The sequence below is a fragment of the Callospermophilus lateralis genome, chromosome 8 (genome assembly GCF_048772815.1).
Source record: "Callospermophilus lateralis isolate mCalLat2 chromosome 8, mCalLat2.hap1, whole genome shotgun sequence".
In the NCBI taxonomy this organism is placed as follows: Eukaryota; Metazoa; Chordata; class Mammalia; order Rodentia; family Sciuridae; genus Callospermophilus; species Callospermophilus lateralis.
In genome coordinates this window covers 95,641,916-95,655,063 of record NC_135312.1, presented here as the reverse complement: position 1 = coordinate 95,655,063, position 13,148 = coordinate 95,641,916, and the positions used below count along the sequence as shown (strand labels likewise).

General features: G+C 33.4%; 1 pseudogene; it reads left to right on the top strand.

Moving 5' to 3' along the window:
- Positions 1–9,833: 9,833 nt before the first annotated feature.
- Positions 9,834–11,010, top strand: LOC143405758 (poly(rC)-binding protein 2 pseudogene; annotated as a pseudogene).
- Positions 11,011–13,148: the final 2,138 nt, after the last annotated feature.

Below are 13,148 nucleotides of genomic sequence, written 5' to 3'. Positions count from 1 at the left end.
TCAATTAGTTTTCACAAGTCTTGACTATCCCACATTAAACCTTAAAATGTTAATTCTGTCTTTTAAGAAATGACAGGTTTCCACAGGAAACATTAAGATAAAATAAATAAAGGTGTGAAATGTTTTCAAAGGCCTGAAAATCTCTACCTATATTCTGCTCCTTCAAAACAAAAGAACTAAAAAAGACTGAGACTATAATGAATGCACATATATTTGTTGCTCATGTTTTGGAGATGAACTCTTAATGGATTTTTTCCTCTGTTATTAACAACTGAAGAATTTAGCATACACTTGAAAGTAAAAACCTGAGAAAAGTCTTTAATATTCGCAACATTTTCCTACCATATTTCCCTATACATTTTTCTTCTTTTAAGTATACTCAGCTCATTTCTCTGTATAGACTCCTTAAACTCTTCCATGGGATAGACTATGTCTCTTTTATCTTCATATTCTTTAGTAAGCATAGCATAATATCATTTACAAGCAAAGCATCCTGTAAACGTAGTTGAATTTTCTTTTTAAAAATTTTCACAAATGTAAAAGTGTCAAAACAATAACATCAAGAGATTACATTAAATAGAAATGTTCTATGATTCAAAAGACTTTCACAAACCATATGGGAAACATGACTTACAAAATTTAATATCTCTCTCTATATATAATGTACATGTTCCCCATTGGCTTGGTCATACAAGCCTAAATACCTCATTTAAAATTGGCCTTTTCTTCAAAGACTTAAATGTTTCTACAGGGGTTTTTGTTTGTTTGTATTATTCTGAATCAAAAGTTATTACAATTGGAATTACTAATCATAAAAAATAGAATTCAGGCTTAAGATTATGTAGTCTCCTCATTTGTAAAAAAAAAATATGATATGTTAAGGATAAAAAACGCAAGGTTAAGAAGAAAATTGAAACCTATATTGGCATGACAGACACATTTTAGGCAAATGGACACAGATGGGAAGTTTCAAAATTTTACAAAATCTTTAAATAGACATTTTCCCCCCAATCTTCCCCCTTGGTGATTAGATTCATTTTTTAGAAAGTGAAGTCAAGGGAATTATTCACATATGTACTTAGTAATTTGAAATATTGGTTTGACAAGTATTCTCACTGTATTCTTCCACATTATAAAGTGCCCCAAGCTCTGTAGTAAATACCACCCCACCTCTGAATATATAAATTACATATACCTGACTATTTTTGCTGAGTTGGGCTTTAGACTTTTCTCTTGGGGAATTATAATAAGCTAAGCATTTTTATTTGTTTTAAAACTCATTATTCAACAATATAAAAACTCTCATTATTTTAGATTCTTTTCTCTAATTCTAATAAAATGTCAAAAAATCATTTTGTAATTTTCCTACATAAAGGCATAGGGGAGTAAAACCAACATCTTCTCCATCAAAAAGTTCATAGATGAGTCCCCTATAACAAAAAAGCAAACTAACAAGAGAATTGCATACAAATTTATTTCATATAAATTTTACATGACCCAGGAGCCCTTAGAAATGAATGCCTAAAGAGACAGAGAAAACTTTTTATGGATAGTCATGCTTTGAAGTCTGATTGGAGGGCAAAAAGGTATGATGGAATGGTTAAAAAAAAAAAAAAAAACTAGGGAGGACTTAGTTAACCCTATTAGTTCAGATCATTGTTGGTGTCTCTGTTTCTTCCTCCAGAATATACTAAGTGAGATGGGAAAAATCAAGAGTACCAAAGTTTCCATTATTACATTTATATTGGTTCTCCATAGCATGAACTCCTACTGGGAAGGAAGGATTGAGTTAGTTTGCCTATAATTTATTCAATGATAAAGAATGGGGAAAATTCAGCAGAAAGTAGAAAAGAATAATAATAGCCTTCAGAATAAAAAATGAAATGCTGGCTCAAGTATTAAAATTTTTATTCCTCTGCAGATTTAGAAAATGGTATTCTGTAGAAAATGCCCTACTTAACCAAAGCCAGATGCTTGGAACTGGACTTATGAATACATGTTTGTTTTCTGAGTTTCTGGATAAGTGTCATGAAGGAAAAACAAAAATTGCTGTGCCTATTTCCTCCTCCAAACCACAATGTGCAGATTCAGTAGGGGCTTGATAAATGCTTGTTGAATAAATGAATAGATGCGTTAAAACCCAGTCTATGAACTGCATCATTTCCTTGTTTGAATTAAGAAAAAAGATAAGCCAATGCTTTCGAAGTGTTGACATAAGTTGAAAATTAATATTTTAAAAACTGTTTCTTATCTAGCAAGCTAAATTTTCAGCTGGATCAAAGCTATGTAGTAAAACTAACCTGTGAAAATAGGTTTAGTGATGCAAGCATAAGCAGCATCATTGTGTGAATAGCATCATTATGATTCTTTCCCTTCTTTCCTTGCTTGCATTTAGGAAACCATCAAATTACATTCTGGCTCATACAGGATAATGGGAGAATGGGGTAGCCAAAGAACATGGCATTCATTACTGAATTGGAACAGTTTGATGAAGCCTCATACACCTTAATAAGTCCCAGAGCAGCACATGTTCTAATATTAAAAATGAAACAGTACTTGTAAGGTACTATCATGACAGAATTCTTTAGACAAGATTTTAAGAATCTTTAGCTGATGTTAAAAAAAATAATAGCTTATATTTGGAAGATGCCTAATGCAGTTACGTATGTACTCTTCAGACTAATGAATTACTTTTTCAGAGAGAACCACAGTACATCTGGATGATGAAGTAAAATTAATTAACTCAGTGTCACATTACACAGAGATTTTTGAAATACAAAAAGTAGAATGTTACCTGAGCATGAGCCAGAAACTCGGTTTTCTAGGCATAGATCTAGATGAGAGCTGTAATTCATGTCATTTTATGACATTTCATGGAACATTTGGTCATTATGACATTTATGATGCAATGAAATAGGCCATAAAATGCTGTAAATTGTTGGGAACAAAAGACATTCATATTTGTGATGGGCATTTTAGTTTCAATCAAGATGTTAGTAGGTTAAATCAAAACTCAACTTAAAATTGAATGTTAAAGTTTCATTTAGGTTTCTTTCATTTCCTCCTCCTTCCTACTTACCACACCTCCCCTTCCTCCTCCGTTGTTTTTTCTTTCAATTAAAGACCATATATAGGACTACAAGTTTAAAAAGATAACTTTAAAAATATTTTCTATTTAAGTGTTTCGACAGAGTGAAAGAAATCGATGAATCCATGAATGAGAGTAGTAAAATCAGAAACTGCAAAATACGTGATTTCTTGTTCGTTTGCATATCATGTGCTTGGGTAAAATGTGTAACATGCAAAATTTCTAATAGTAAGTGATGACCATGGCTTTCCTATATCTGATAATATGATTCCTGAACTCTTTTTTTAGCACCTACTGTCAGATTTTTTAAATGTCAGAATTGACCTTGTTGAATTATGCATGGAAATTAATACTAAAGTGTTTTTCCTGGAAATACATTTAAAATACATAGATATTCCTCTTAAGAAGAGAAAGACAAATGTGTCCCAGAGAGAATTTGATTAATAAGCTTAGCTATTATTTTAGATAATTTTACTTCTTTGTTTAGTTTGCTATTTATAAAGGCACCACGGTATCATTTGAAGAGTTGGATAGCACATATATCACCACCAACCGTTCTAAAAATGTAATCAGGCACAATGCTCAAATAAATATACTGAAAAAAGTCCAATTGCAATAATATATAATGCTAAATAAGAGAATTGCTATTATTACCAAGGGTACAGCATTCCAAACTCACAATCTTATGGTTAATTCATACACAGAAGTTCCTTCACCAAATGCATATAAACTATCTTACTATCCACTTATTTTCTACTTGCAAACTCATCTTTGACAAATTGAGGTGATGGCAGTATGTATAAACATGGCTGTGTAACCAATGTGATCCTGCAATTTATACACGTAGGAAACATAAGAATTCATACACCATTTGAATCAAATGTATGATATATGATATGTCAAGATCATTGTAATGTTTTGAGCAACTAATAAAAAAAAGAAATTAATTGAAACACATTTAATATTTTGAAAACTATAGAAACATTCTTTAAAAATTTTTTCTCAACATTATTGTGTATGATTTAGAAAAAATTGTATTTCATAAACTCAAGAATATGAAAATACTATTAATAAAAATTATAATAATAAAGTTACTTTTATCTTTAATGTACTTGAATGGTGTACTTTAATTACCATTTCTCATTTAATCCTTAAAGCAAAATTTTAATGTAGCTATTATTATGTCCATCATATAAATAAGGATCTTCAGGTTAATACTGATTTCCTAACTTAAATTGACAAAGCTAATAGGTGCTCAACATAGAGTTAAACTTCAAACCTGACTAATGTTAAATTTTCTGGGTGTTTTTTTTTATTCTGTTTTGTTTTGTCACACATGTTGGAACTCTTTCTGATAGCATTTATAGTCAAAGACCAGAGCAATTCATAGAGGGTGTTAGAGACTGAATGTTTTTATTTCCCTAAAAGTTGTATGTTGAAGATCTAACCTCCAATGTAATACTATTTGGAGGAAAGTCCTTGGAAGACAATTAGGTTTAGATGAGGTTCTGATAGTGGGGCCCTCCACAAATTCAACCACCCTAGTACACATTGAGGAAATACCATGTAAGCACACAGGGATATGGTAGCCATTCACAAAGAGAAGGACATCTCTCACCAAGAACTAGAATTCCCAGCACTTTGATCATGGACTTCCCAAACTCCAGAACTGTGAGAAATGAATGTCCATTGTTTAAGCCACCCAGTCTATGGTACTTTGTTACAGATTCCTGAGCTAAGACAGTAGAAAAAGTCAAAAAGGTTTTTTTTTTTTTTAGGAGAGACAAATCTTTTTTAATCATAGAAGTCTCTGTCATGCAGATTGAATAGATTTAAGTTTACAATGAATCTCTCCTTTAGAGGTTATGTTACCACAGATGGTATCATTCACAAACACTCTCAGATTTAGATTCGCCAAACATTGATTGACAAGTTTCATATGCCAGGCACTCTCCCAAACACCTGCATTTAAATAGATGAATCCAATCTTCAGGAAAGTTCTGAGGATTCTATTACCTCATTTTATAGGTAGTAAAACAAGCTTGAGATTGTAGCTCAAGGTTACATGTAGATGAAATTTTAGGACAGAGTTCTTATTTGACATCTTGCAACTCCCAGTCAAGCAGTCTATTTTCCATATCTTTTTGTTTATTGACATCCTTAACCTATCTTGGAAAGGAGAATGTGTAGACCCAAAAATGCACTTTGTTGTTAATTGTTTTGTCAATTAGAATGTATTAATATTATCTATGAATTGGGTTTATAGAAATGTAATAGGTTTTCTAGAACCAGGAAAGTTGAAACTATGGGATTCTTTGTTCTTACATTTTTTTTATTTTTGAATTATTAAATTTCACTTTACATATAGTAAAATTACTTATCTCTACTATAAACTTTGGTAGCTTTTAACAAATGGGTAGAGCTGTATGTTCACCAACACAGTCATAACATTGAATGGTGACATTACCCTAAAAATTCTCTTTTATGGCCTACCTGCCTTCCCTGTCCCAAATCTTTGGAAAACACTGATACGATCTCATTGCAATGATTTGCATTTTCCAGAATGTTATAAAAATGGAATCACAAAATATGTAACCTGTAGAGGTTTAACTTTTTCTACTCAGCAAAATGCATTTGAGCTTTGTGTTTATCATTTCATGAATCAATATTTTGTACCTTTCATTGTTACACATATTGATGTACTGCAATTTGTTTAATTATTGAAATTCAAAACTAAAATGTAAAACTCTAATACTTTTAGAAAAAATATAGGTGCAAATCTTTATGATCTTGAGTTATACCAACTACTTACATAAGACACCAGAAGCATGAAGACAGAAGACAATAATTTATAAATTAGGTTTTATCAAAATTAAGACCTTATTCCTGTGAAAGAACTATTGAAATAAGTTACAGTTATGGTGTTTTCAAATTTAAGAATAAAACTGCTATATATTCAGAAACAAGTTTTGTGAAATTAAATTAAAATTCATTTCTCCATTGAATTGCCTTGGAACATAGTAAAAAGTTCTATGATTATGTTTTCTTCTAAGAAAAAATCTTGGGGGAGTTCAAGGTCATATGGCAAGTGTTGAACATTGCAAGAATGGCCAAGCTGCTTTCTATTGCAGTTGTGTCATTTCAATTTTCCCACCAGCAAAGATGTTCAGACGTTTCACATCTTCACCAGGACTTGAGATTTTGTATCTTTGTTTCTGCTTTTGTTTTAGCTATGCTAATTAGTGTACAACAGCATTTTATGTTGTTTTAATTTGCATTTATCTAATCAGTAATTTTGTTAAGTATCTTTTTATATGCTCATGTATGTCATCTCTTCTTGCTCCTTTGTTAGATTGGTTTATTATCCTATTTTTTTTTTTTTTTTTAGATATTTGGAATTCTAGATACAAGTCCTTTGACAGAAATGTGATCTGCAAACACATTATTCAGCTCTATGGTTGATCTTTTCATTTTCTTACTAGTTCTTTCAAGGGACAAAGTATTAATTTTGATAAAATCTAATTTATAAATTATTGTTTTCTCTATCATATTTCTGGTGTTTTATGTAAGTACTCATCCTAACCCAAGATCATAAAAACTTTCACCTATGATTTTTTCCAGAAATTTTAGATTTATTTATTTATTTATTTATGGGGATTGAACTCAGGGGCACTTGACCACTAGCCGCATCTCCAGCCCTATTGTGTGTTTTATTTAGAGACAGGATCACATTGAGTTGCTTAGCTTCTCTCTTTTGCTGAGGCTGGCTTTGAACTCTAGATCCTCCTGCCTCAGCCTCCCAAGCTGCTGTGATTACAGGCGTGTGCCACCGAACGAAGCTAAATTAGACTCTTTTGATTCCTAATGACAGGGATTATGTCTCTTTTTTTTCTGGACCTCCATAATACTTCATAATAAAAATATTATCATTATAACGTTTTTCATGTTGTTTATGTACTCTTATGACCTCTTACTAGGTTTATAGTCCTGGAAGAGGGTGGTCATAGCTAATAAATATGTTAAGTTCATTCCTGTATTCCAACACAACAACTCTGTAAACATAAGTTTTATTGTTGATAGTTCAGCCAAATGGCCTTAATATTCTTAGTGAATTAAATTGAAGTCATCATCAGGCCAAAGTTCAAATAAGAGAACATCAGAATTCATAAGGCATTTTGTCACAGTGACATGCTTCTATAAGGGTCAATGTACTGCTCTCTAAATTATAGCCTCTAAATCTGCAGTGGTAAAGGAAGTGGCTGGAGAACAGAAGGACATGGAATTGCTTTCCAAAACTTGGATCTTTCTGGTCATTCCCCTGGCCATGATTTTCAAAATATCACCTGTTTATCATCGCCAAGAGAAAGAAATCAATTCATATTTACATTACTACCTGTCCTTCCTTTCTACCATAGCTAATGCAGGGCTTCTCAAGAGGATAGGAAGAGGAGGAACAAGAAGCAAATGATGAAATAAGGGGAATGACCATGAGCCAAAGGTGAGTTGGAATATTCTTTGGTGTATGTAAGTCAATGAACTGTCAGAGTAATAGCAGAGTGAGAAGCACTTTCTGGCTCAAACGTCATTAATTACATAAAGAAGTGCAATTCCATGAATTAATCTAGACTACAGTATTCTAACAGAGCTAATGAACAGCTCAGCATTTTTATTTCTAATTTCTATGGTCAACAGTTCCTGTCTATTTTAATTTCCTACAGGTACCATTATAGTGTATGAGTTCCATTTTTATTGCAAGCAAATGTAGTACCTAGTGACTTGTAAATACTTAATATAAAATTATTTTTATTGATATTACTTTTATTATTTTATTTCTAACAATATTGTACACACACAATATGTTGCTAAATTTTGTCTTCTTATCCCCCACGTATTATATCTCTAAAAATATCTTTCTAAAACTAGAAAGCTAGTCATTTCTTTCTATATTAACTAAGCAAGTTCAATTTCTTATACCTCTAAGTGATCAGCTATATCTCTCCCAATCCCTTGCCCTATTCAGATCTTTTTATCTTATTGTCTTGGTTACTGTAATAGCTTCATATATGGATCCTTTTGCCCTAATCAGTTAGTGTTATTGCATTCATTGTTAATGACTCTCCTCCTTGAAGTTTTTTGGAAACCGATCACTGCTTTGTGCATAAAATTCTAATTACTTAGTCTTCAAAATTTTCTGCAGGCTTAATTAACCACAAGATTTTTGTTTTAAAATGGAGTCCATAGAGAATCTCAGAAAAGCAGCAAATGTATTTATGTACACTTTCCTTCTGAGAACAGTATCATATTTTTCATCAACTATTCAAGTAGATTAACATCCTCTCCATATTCTAATGTCTGTGGTTCTGCAATTTCAAATCCAACTTTGCCTCCATGGCTGTGACTCAACAAGTTTTCTCATATTGTTCAAGGTTCCAGGAGTGACTTTCCCCTCCTATTTTATGTTTTACTTCTATCTCCTCGCCAGACAAAAAATAAATTCTTAAAACAAAATTACTTATTAACTTCTATATAATCTCCCGCCTACAATTTAGGTACTGTTTATTTTCAATGCTTCTCACTCCAACAGATTTACTGACTTCTCATCTGAGTCATTACCATATTTTGTATTTTCCTTTGGTAAACTGCATCTAAAGTGTTTCCACATGATGCCTGATTCTTAGTATTGGTATTCTTATGTAATTTCCTCCCTTTGGGAGTGAGCTGAACCTATTTATTTGTTTCTAATGAATAAGATAAAACAGCTAAAGCAATGAAACATCACGTCTAACGTTAGTTACAAAAAGACTCCAACTTTGCTATTGCTCAGTCTTGCTTTCTCTCTCATTTGCTCATTTTGATGAAGAAATCCATTATACTGTGAAATGCTCAATGGAGAGGTGCAGGAGAAAAAGAACTAAGGTAGGACTCTGTTGAACAATATCCTCAACCCAGCAATCCAAGAAGAACTGAATTGTGTTAACACCACATGGGTGAGCCTGAAATTGGCCTCCCTCCAATGAAGCCTTGAGAAGGCCACAGCATGAGTCCACTCTCTTGTAAAGTCTGTGAAGGACCAGAATGAGGACCCAGAAAAACCACTTCCAGATCCCTGACCCATGAGAACTCGAGATAATAAATTTTACTGTTTTTAAGTCTATTAAGTTTTGAGGCTTATCAAGAGGAATGTGGATTAAAGGAAATAATACAAGATTTGGAACTAAACCAAACTGAACTAAATTCTTCTGCTGCTATATTGTTAACATAGTAGATTTGGACAAATTAGTTTCCTTACTGATTAAATGTAATATCTATGTTGCAGGGTTGCTGTAAGAACCATGCCTCACAAGTAATAGATGCTTAATATTATTGGTAGCATAGTATTTGTTAATAGGAATCACTCTTCTTAGGTATTAGATTCTTAAAAACAAAGAATGTCTTCATCTACACTTGAATCTCATCAGTTGGCATATGGTATTCAATAATAAATGTCGAACTTAAAATACTTAAGCAGAGACTGGCAGAGGCAGCAATTGGAGCAGCTGGAGCATGATTCTTTCCTGCCTGCCTGACTTATGCCATCCTCCACCCACATTGAGGTCTCTTTTTCTCCTTTCTTTCCTTCCTCTTTCACCTACCCACAGATGTTTTCTTCTCCTTCCTTCTGACTCCCTTTTTTCCCCTCAATCAACTTCTGCCTGCAGTTTTTAACATTCACCCCAACCAATGACCAAAGACCTGATGACTCAAAGTCCACTTCCCCATAACACTGCTCAACATGGGCATAGGTGTGATTAAAGGCAGATTAAATGTCATCCTCACCATTTGGCTATTCATGCATGAAAATGAAGTTGGCAGTATCATTGGGGGGAAAAACAAGAGAGTCAGTTAACATGATGTTCAAGGAGAGTGGTGTATATGTCGACATCTAAGAAGAGAATTGTCCTGAGAGAATTATCACTTTGGTTGGACCCACTGATCCTATCTTCAAAGACTTTGATTTACTACTGTTGACAGACTGGAAAAGGACATCATCAACTCCATGAGAAACAGCACAGCTGTCAGTGGAACACTGATCATTCTGAGCCTAGTGGTCCCTCTTAGTCTAGGTGGTTCCCTCACTGGAAAAGGTGGTTGCAAGATCAAGGAAATAGGAGAGAGTCCAGAAGCTCAAGTTCAGGTGGCAGAGAATATGCTCCCCAATTCAACTGAGAGGGCTGTCTCTGTTGCTGGCATTCCACAATCCATCACTGAGTGTGCCAAACAGATCTGAGTGGTCGTGCTGGTGTCCCCCATGAAGGGTGTGACCATTCCAAGCCTTTAAGTTCTCCAGTCATCTTTACAAGTGGTCAGGATGGGCACAGCACAGGCAGTGACAGGGAGGAGTTTCCCCATATCACCCCATCCATGTTCCTCAGCCCTGACCTGGAGGAACATCTCAGGAGGCCTACACCATTCAAGGACAGTATGACCCTCCACATTCAGTTGGCAATGCAATAGTCTGATTTTCCTGTGGCATGTGACAACAATGCATTCAGTGACATTGAATTCAGCTCTCAAGAGGTGAGAGGCTATTGGGATTTGGATGCATCTGCTCAGACTATTTCTCAAGAAGTCACCATTCCAGATGATTTAACTGGCTGTATCATTGAGCATTAAGGTGCCAAAATCAATGAGATCCATCCAGTGTTTGGGGAGCAGGTCAAATTACAGTGGAAGGATGTACTGATAGGTAGATTACCATCACTGGATCTGTTGCCAGCATTGGGTTGGCTCAATCTCTAATCAACATCAGGCTCATCTCAAAGGTGGGTGGCATGGGAATCAGAGAGAGCAATACAGATTCATGCATAATTTTGTTCTGCTGTTCACTACCACCCATGATCCATCTGAGTAGTCTTCAGTCAGTCAGTGATTCCAGGTTTTAAATAGTTTGCAAATTTTCAGTTTCTATACTTTATCATCTACATGTAATTTTTTTAATTAAAGAATTTAGTCCCTTTTTTGTTTAGCTGTTAATGCTGAAATCCATATTTAGTTTTGTAAGTATCCCCATGTTTTTGTTTTGTTGACTCCTGATTTTTTTCTGCTTGTTAAGAAAATGTAAAAGTGGAAGATTAATACAATTCAGTTTACTTTTGTGATGGTAGGAATTTTTTTAATATTTATTTATTTATTTTTAGGCGGACACAACATCTTTGTTTGTATGTGGTGCTGAGGATCGAACCCGGGCCGCACACATGCCAGGCGAGCGCGCTACCGCTTGAGCCACATCCCCAGCCCCGTGATGGTAGGAATTAAAAAAAAAAAAAAAATTAAAAGATGGACGGGAGCTTTTCCTTGTTAATGGAAACTGCCTGCCAAGTGATTCATATGGGGTTTATTCCTGTTTTCTTCCTGTTGCTTTTGTGCATTATATCCCTTACCAAACCATGATTGGGTTGTGAATCGAAGCCTTATTTGCAATTAAAAATTATTTAAGCAACAGAAAATAAGTATTAGAATTATTTCTTTTAAAAACAAGTATTCAAACACATATGGCACTTTGGATTCTTAGTTATTTTAATAGGCATTGCAAAAGCAGAATCTGGACTTTCTGCATTTATTTCTTTATATAAAAGTTAAAAGGCTTTTTTCATGATTCAGCCTATTAATTTTCCTTCATCTTCAAGCATCCATGGTTTTTATGTTGGTTTTAATGTCAAAATATATTCATTATTAATTAGTTTATATAATTCCAATAAATAGTAAAAAACAAAATCTTCAAAATGTACTCATGGAAGTAAAGCAAGGAAAAGCCACAGTGTTATCAATAATCATTGAAATGAAACGTAATTGTTCTCTTTACTCCCTTACAATTCATCACTTGTTCAAATAAAATAAATAATGTTTTGGAACACACTAATCTGTTATTTCTCAAGAATAATTTCTGTTGTTGTTTATTAAAGGCAGATTTTCACATTAAGGTTTTTAATTTTATGACTATTCAACTACCTCCCTTCCATATCTCATCTCTTCACATTTTAAACGGAGAACCACACACTCTCATTCTTAGCTTGCTTTTATCCTTAAGTAGAAAATTGCTGATTTGCTTTTTCACAACCCCTACTGTGAGAAAATCAGTTCATCATACTGGTCTGTATTTGCTCTCAATTTCAATCCCTGTAGATTAACCAGGAATTCACCAAACTGATAGGCCTTCATGAACAGGTACTTCCTCTGTCCTGTATCCCTCACATTAGTTTTTTTAAAAAAATCTGCCATTTTTTTACTAAAAGCAACCCTCTTAAAACCATTATTTCTCAATTTCACTGCCCTGACACCTTCAATTATCACTGTATTTATATCCTCTCCTTTGCCACAATACACTTTAAATAGTTTTTTAAACAATTTTCTCCAATCTCTTTCCTCTAATTCTGTCTAATAAACCTTTAAACTGGGTTTTTATTCTTCAGATCCACAGATACTTCTCTTTTCCCAATACCAATGATCTTATTGGTGCTCATCCAATTGTTAAACCTCAACCCCAAATTTATTTGGAGCATCAAAGTCAATTAAAAACTTATTATGATAGATCACCCCTTCTTTCTTGAGACACTTTCTTCATTTGACATTCTGGATAAAACCATCTTCTGCCATCTTTCCCACATCACTAGCTGCTCCATCTTAATGTTCTCCTTCATCTCCTGAATATCTTAATCTAGGAATTGTACAGGGCTTAATCTATGGATTTATTTTTCTCAATATCTTCATTCTCCAATTGAAATATGAACCACAAAAATGAGCCATATGTGTAATTTTAAATGTTCTAGTTGCTACACTAGAAAGTAAAAATAAAGACTTGAAAGCAATTTTAATAATATGCTTACTCCAATATGTCTACCTATAATTTCAATATTGTATTGTAGAAATATTAAATATTTCAATATTTAATATTGTAGACATGTTAGTAAAAATTACATTTCATTCTAATTTTGCATAATAAATCTTTGCGATCTGATTTATATTTCATACTTAACAGAACATCTTAATTGGAAGTAGCTTGGCTACATTTCAAGAGTCCATT